Below are 6,070 nucleotides of genomic sequence, written 5' to 3' on the forward strand. Positions count from 1 at the left end.
TCTCTTATGCTTTGGCTCTCTCCCACCCTAACCTCTTTTTTTTTTTTTCTCCTTCCCCTCCCCCATGGGTTCCTGTTAAGTTTCTCAGGATCCACATAAGAGTGAAACCATATGGTATCTGTCTTTCTCTGTATGGCTTATTTCACTTAGCATCACACTCTCCAGTTCCATCCACGTTGCTACAAAAGGCCATATTTCATTTTTTCTCATTGCCACGTAGTATTCCATAGTGTATATACACCACAATTTCTTTATCCATTCATCAGTTGATGGACATTTAGGCTCTTTCCATAATTTGGCTATTGTTGAGAGTGCTGCTATGAACATTGGGGTACAAGTGCCCCTATGCATCAGCACTCCAGTATCCCTTGGGTAAATTCCTAGCAGTGCTATTGCTGGGTCATAGGGTAGGTCTATTTTTAATTTTTTGAGGAACCTCCACACTGCTTTCCAGAGCGGCTGCACCAATTTGCATTCCACCAACAGTGCAAGAGGGTTCCCGTTTCTCCACATCCTCGCCAGCATCTATAGTCTCCTGATTTGTTCATTTTGGCCACTCTGACTGGCGTGAGGTGATACCTGAGTGTGGTTTTGATTTGTATTTCCCTGATGAGGAGCGACGCTGAACATCTTTTCATGTGCCTGTTGGCCATCCGGATGTCTTCTTTAGAGAAGTGTCTATTCATGTTTTCTGCCCATTTCTTCACTGGGTTATTTGCTTTTCGGGTGTGGAGTTTGGTGAGCTCTTTATAGATTTTGGAGACTAGCCCTTTGTCCGATATGTCATTTGCAAATATCTTTTCCCATTCCGTTGGTTGCCTTTTAGTTTTGTTGGTTGTTTCCTTTGCTGTGCAGAAGCTTTTGATCTTCATGAGGTCCCAGTAATTCACTTTTGCTTTTAATTCCCTAGCCTTTGGGGATGTGTCGAGTAAGAGATTGCTACGGCTGAGGTCAGAGAGGTCTTTTCCTGCTTTCTCCTCTAAGGTTTTGATGGTTTCCTGTCTCACATTCAGGTCCTTTATCCATTTTGAGTTTATTTTTGTGAATGGTGTGAGAAAGTGGTCTAGTTTCAACCTTCTGCATGTTGCTGTCCAGTTCTCCCAGCACCATTTGTTAAAGAGACTGTCTTTTTTACATTGGATATTCTTTCCTGCTTTGCCAAAGATGAGTTGGCCATACGTTTGTGGGTCTAGTTGTGGGGTTTCTATTCTGTTCCATTGGTCTATGTGTCTGTTTTTGTGCCAATACCATGCTCTCTTGATGATGACAGCTTTGTAGTAGAGGCTAAAGTCTGGGATTGTGATGCCTCCTGCTTTGGTCTTCTTCCTCAAAATTACTTTGGCTATTCGGGGCCTTTTGTGGTTCCATATGAATTTTAGGATTGCTTGTTCTAGTTTCGAGAAGAATGCTGGTGCAATTTTGATTGGGATTGCATTGAATGTGTAGATAGCTTTGGGTAGTATAGACAGTTTGACAATATTTATTCTTCCAATCCATGAGCAGGGAATGTCTTTCCATTGCTTTAAATCTTCTTCAATTACCTTCATAAGCTTTCTATAGTTTTCAGCATACAGATCCTTTACATCTTTGGTTAGATTTATTCCTAGGTATTTTATGCTTCTTGGTGCAATTGTGAATGGGATCAGTTTCTTTATTTGTCTTTCTGTTGCTTCATTGTTAGTGTATAAGAATGCAACTGATTTCTGTACATTGATTTTGTATCCTGCAACTTTGCTGAATTCATGGATCAGTTCTAGCAGACTTTTGGTGGAGTCTATCGGATTTTCCATGTATAATATCATGTCATCTGCAAAAAGCGAAAGCTTGACTTCATCTTTGCCAATTTTGATGCCTTTGATTTCCTTTTGTTGTCTGATTGCTGATGCTAGAACTTCCAGCACTATGTTAAACAACAGCGGTGAGAGTGGGCATCCCTGTCGTGTTCCTGATCTCAGGGAAAAAGCTCTCAGTTTTTCCCCATTGAGGATGATGTTAGCTGTGGGCTTTTCATAAATGGCTTTTATGATCTTTAAGTATGTTCCTTCTATCCCGACTTTCTCAAGGGTTTTTATTAAGAAAGGGTGCTGGATTTTGTCAAAGGCCTTTTCTGCATCGATTGACAGGATCATATGGTTTTTCTCTTTTTTTTTTGTTAATGTGATGTATCACGTTGATTGATTTGCGAATGTTGAACCAGCCCTGCATCCCAGGAATGAATCCCACTTGATCATGGTGAATAATTCTTTTTATATGCCGTTGAATTCGATTTGCTAGTATCTTATTGGAATTTTTGCATCCATATTCATCAGGGATATTGGCCTGTAGTTCTCTTTTTTTACTGGGTCTCTGTCTGGTTTAGGAATCAAAGTAATACTGGCTTCATAGAATGAGTCTGGAAGTTTTCCTTCCCTTTCTATTTCTTGGAATAGCTTGAGAAGGATAGGTATTATCTCTGCTTTAAACGTCTGGTAGAACTCCCCTGGGAAGCCATCTGGTCCTGGACTCTTATTTGTTGGGAGATTTTTGATAACCGATTCAATTTCTTCGCTGGTTATGGGTCTGTTCAAGCTTTCTATTTCCTCCTGATTGAGTTTTGGAAGAGCGTGGGTGTTCAGGAATTGTCCATTTCTTCCAGGTTGTCCAATTTGTTGGCATATAATTTTTCATAGTATTCCCTGATAATTGTTTGTATCTCTGAGGGATTGGTTGTAATAATTCCATTTTCATTCATGATTTTATCTATTTGGGTCATCTCCTGTTTCTTTTTGAGAAGCCTGGCTAGAGGTTTGTCAATTTTGTTTATTTTTTCAAAAAACCAACTCTTGGTTTCGTTGATCTGCTCTACAGTTTTTTAGATTCTATATTGTTTATTTCTGCTCTGATCTTTATTATTTCTCTTCTTCTGCTGGGTTTAGGCTGCCTTTGCTGTTCTGCTTCTATTTCCTTTAGGTGTGCTGTTAGATTTTGTATTTGGGATTTTTCTTGTTTCTTGAGATAGGCCTGGATTGCAATGTATTTTCCTCTCAGGACTGCCTTCGCTGCATCCCAAAGCGTTTGGATTGTTGTATTTTCATTTTTGTTTGTTTCCATATATTTTTTAATTTCTTCTCTAATTGCCTGGTTGACCCACTCATTTGTTAGTAGGGTGTTCTTTAACCTCCATGCTTTTGGAGGTTTTCCAGACTTTTTTCTGTGGTTGATTTCAAGCTTCATAGCATTGTCGTCTGAAAGTATGCATGGTATGATTTCAATTCTTGTAAACTTATGAAGGGCTGTTTTGTGACCCAGTATATGATCTATCTTGGAGAATGTTCCATGTGCACTCGAGAAGAAAGTATATTCTGTTGCTTTGGGATGCAGAGTTCTAAATATATCTGTCAAGTCCATCTGATCCAATGTCTCATTCAGGGCCCTTGTTTCTTTATTGACCGTGTGTCTAGATGATCTATCCATTTCTGTAAGTGGGGTGTTAAAGTCCCCTGCAATTACCACATTCTTATCAATAAGGTTGCTTATGTTTATGAGTAATTGTTTTATATATTTGGGCGCTCCGGTATTCGGTGCATAGACATTTATAATTGTTAGCTCTTCCTGATGGATAGACCCTGTCACTATTATATAATGTCCTTCTTCATCTCTTGTTACAGCCTTTAATTTAAAGTCTAGTTTGTCTGATATAAGTATGGCTACTCCAGCTTTCTTTTGGCTTCCAGTAGCATTATAAATAGTTCTCCATCCCCTCACTCTCAATCTAAAGGTGTCCTCAGGTCTAAAATGAGTCTCTTGTAGACAGCAAATAGATGGGTCTTGTTTTTTTTATCCATTCTGATACCCTATGTCTTTTGGTTGGCGCATTTAATCCATTTACATTCAGTGTTATTCTAGAAAGATATGGGTTTAGAGTCATTGTGATGTCTGTATGTTTTATGTTTGTAGTGATGTCTCTGGTACTTTGTCTCACAGGGTCCCCCTTAGGATCTCTTGGAGGGCTGGTTTAGTGGTGACAAATTCCTTCAGTTTTTGTTTGTTCGGGAAGACCTTTATCTCTCCTTCTATTCTAAATGACAGGCTTGCTGGATAAAGGATTCTCGGCTGCATATTTTTTCTGTCTAGCACACTGAAAATCTCGTGCCAATTCTTTCTGGCCTGCCAAGTTTCAAAAGAGAGATCAGTCACGAGTCTTATAGGTCTCCCTTTATATGTGAGGGCACGTTTACCCCTTGCTGCTTTCAGAATTTTCTCTTTATCCTTGTATTTTGCCAGTTTCACTATGATATGTCATGCAGAAGATCGATTCAAGTTACGTCTGAAGGGAGTTCTCTGTGCCTCTTGGATTTCAATGCCTTTTTCCTTCCCCAGTTCAGGGAAGTTCTCAGCTATTATTTCTTCAAGTACCCCTTCAGCACCTTTCCCTCTCTCTTCCTCCTCTGGGATACCAATTATGCGTAGATTATTTCTTTTTAGTGTATCACTTAGTTCTCTAATTTTCCCCTCATACTCCTGGATTTTTTTATCTCTCTTTTTCTCAGCTTCCTCTTTTTCCATAACTTTATCTTCTAGTTCACCTATTCTCTCCTCTGCCTCTTCAATCCGAGCTGTGGTGGTTTCCATTTTGTTATGCATTTCGTTTAAAGCGTTTTTCAGCTCCTCGTGACTGTTCCTCAGTCCCTTGATCTCTGTAGCAAGAGATTCTCTGCTGTCAGCTATACTGTTTTCAAGCCCAGCGATTAATTTTATGACTATTATTCTAAATTCACTTTCTGTTGTATTATTTAAATCCTTTTTGATCAGCAAAAAATACATATTTTAAACAATCTTCTTAAAAGCATTGATGACCTGGAAAAAATGTAAAGAGTATTGAGGATAAAAGCTATCATAGAAACATGAAGTGATGAGAACACAGATGTTGTTCTTCTGAAAGGAGTAAATGTGAGTTTTGAGTTTTAAAGGACTTGCTAAGGGGCACCTGGGTGGCTCCGTTGGTTGAGCATCCTCACTCTTGATCTCAGGTCAGGTCTTGATCTTAGGGTCATGAGGTCAAGCCCCACATTGGGTTCCATGCTGGGTATAGAGGACCTACCAGTTACAGAGTACAAGAAAAAAAAAGGCCCCATAAAATAGGAGACATCACCCTGGGTTCTGTAAACAGAACCTTCCATCACCAGCTTCATAATTTTTTGGGCCCCATGCAAAATGAAAATGTGGGGTCCTCATTCAAAATTATTAAGAATTTTAAGACAGTAACAGCAGAGCATTAAACTAAGTAAGGGGCTCTTCTGAGCTCACTGTCCTATGCAACCCTTTGTGGAAGGGTGAACTAGATGTAAGCCCAACTCCCACCAACCCCAGCAGACTGCCTTTCTAAACAGTCACAACACAGCCTTCGTGTGAGTTTGTAACTGAAATTCAGACTGTCTGGGTCATCCCAAAATACCTCTAGCCAGGAATTTAGTGTAAGGGAGACTTGGGTTGGTAATCCCACAGGGCACTGGACAGAATCCAAGACAAATCCTGCTTGATAGAATCCAACTTCAATCCAAAGACTAAATCAATCTCCTTATTTCCAGATCCAAGTAAAACAGTTCACAGCTACAAATCATATACTACACAAGGAAGCAAGCTACCATGAACAAGAACCAACAGAAATAAGAAAATTGTAAAACAAACAAACAAACAAACAAACAAACAAAACAGAGCTACAAAACACCGAACATTAAAAGGCAATGTTTTTTTAATTTAATTTAAATTAAATTAAATCAAATCAAATTAAATTAAATTAAATTAAATATGTAGTGTCCCGATGTGCGACTCCACTACAGTTTGGCAAGATATTACCATGGGAGGAAACTGGGTAAACAATGCATGGGATCTCTTTGAATTATTCCTCACAACTACATGAGAATCTGCAATTATCACAACATAAAAAGTGTAATAAAATTTTGAGGAAAAACTAGATAATATGAAAAGTGAATAGGATAATTAAAAGGATGAACAAGTAAAAATTTTAAAGTAGGTAGAATTGAAAAGAAAGAAAGAAAGAAAGAAAGAAAGAAAGAAAGAAAGAAAGAAA

General features: G+C 38.7%; 2 long non-coding RNA genes across 2 annotated transcripts in view; one reads left to right on the forward strand and one right to left on the reverse strand.

Moving 5' to 3' along the window:
* LOC121029600 (uncharacterized) overlaps positions 1 to 550 on the reverse strand; it is a 17,505-nt gene extending 16,955 nt beyond the window's left edge. Inside the window, exon 1 of the long non-coding RNA XR_005789799.1 lies at positions 512 to 550. This is a non-coding gene — a long non-coding RNA (uncharacterized LOC121029600). The remainder of the gene's footprint in view (positions 1 to 511) is intronic.
* Positions 1 to 6,070, forward strand: part of LOC121029599 (uncharacterized) — a 51,680-nt gene that overhangs the window by 20,683 nt on the left and 24,927 nt on the right. The window lies entirely within an intron of this gene.

This window comes from Herpailurus yagouaroundi, unplaced genomic scaffold (genome assembly GCF_014898765.1).
Source record: "Herpailurus yagouaroundi ecotype Mexico unplaced genomic scaffold, PumYag 139, whole genome shotgun sequence".
NCBI lineage: Eukaryota > Metazoa > Chordata > Mammalia > Carnivora > Felidae > Herpailurus > Herpailurus yagouaroundi.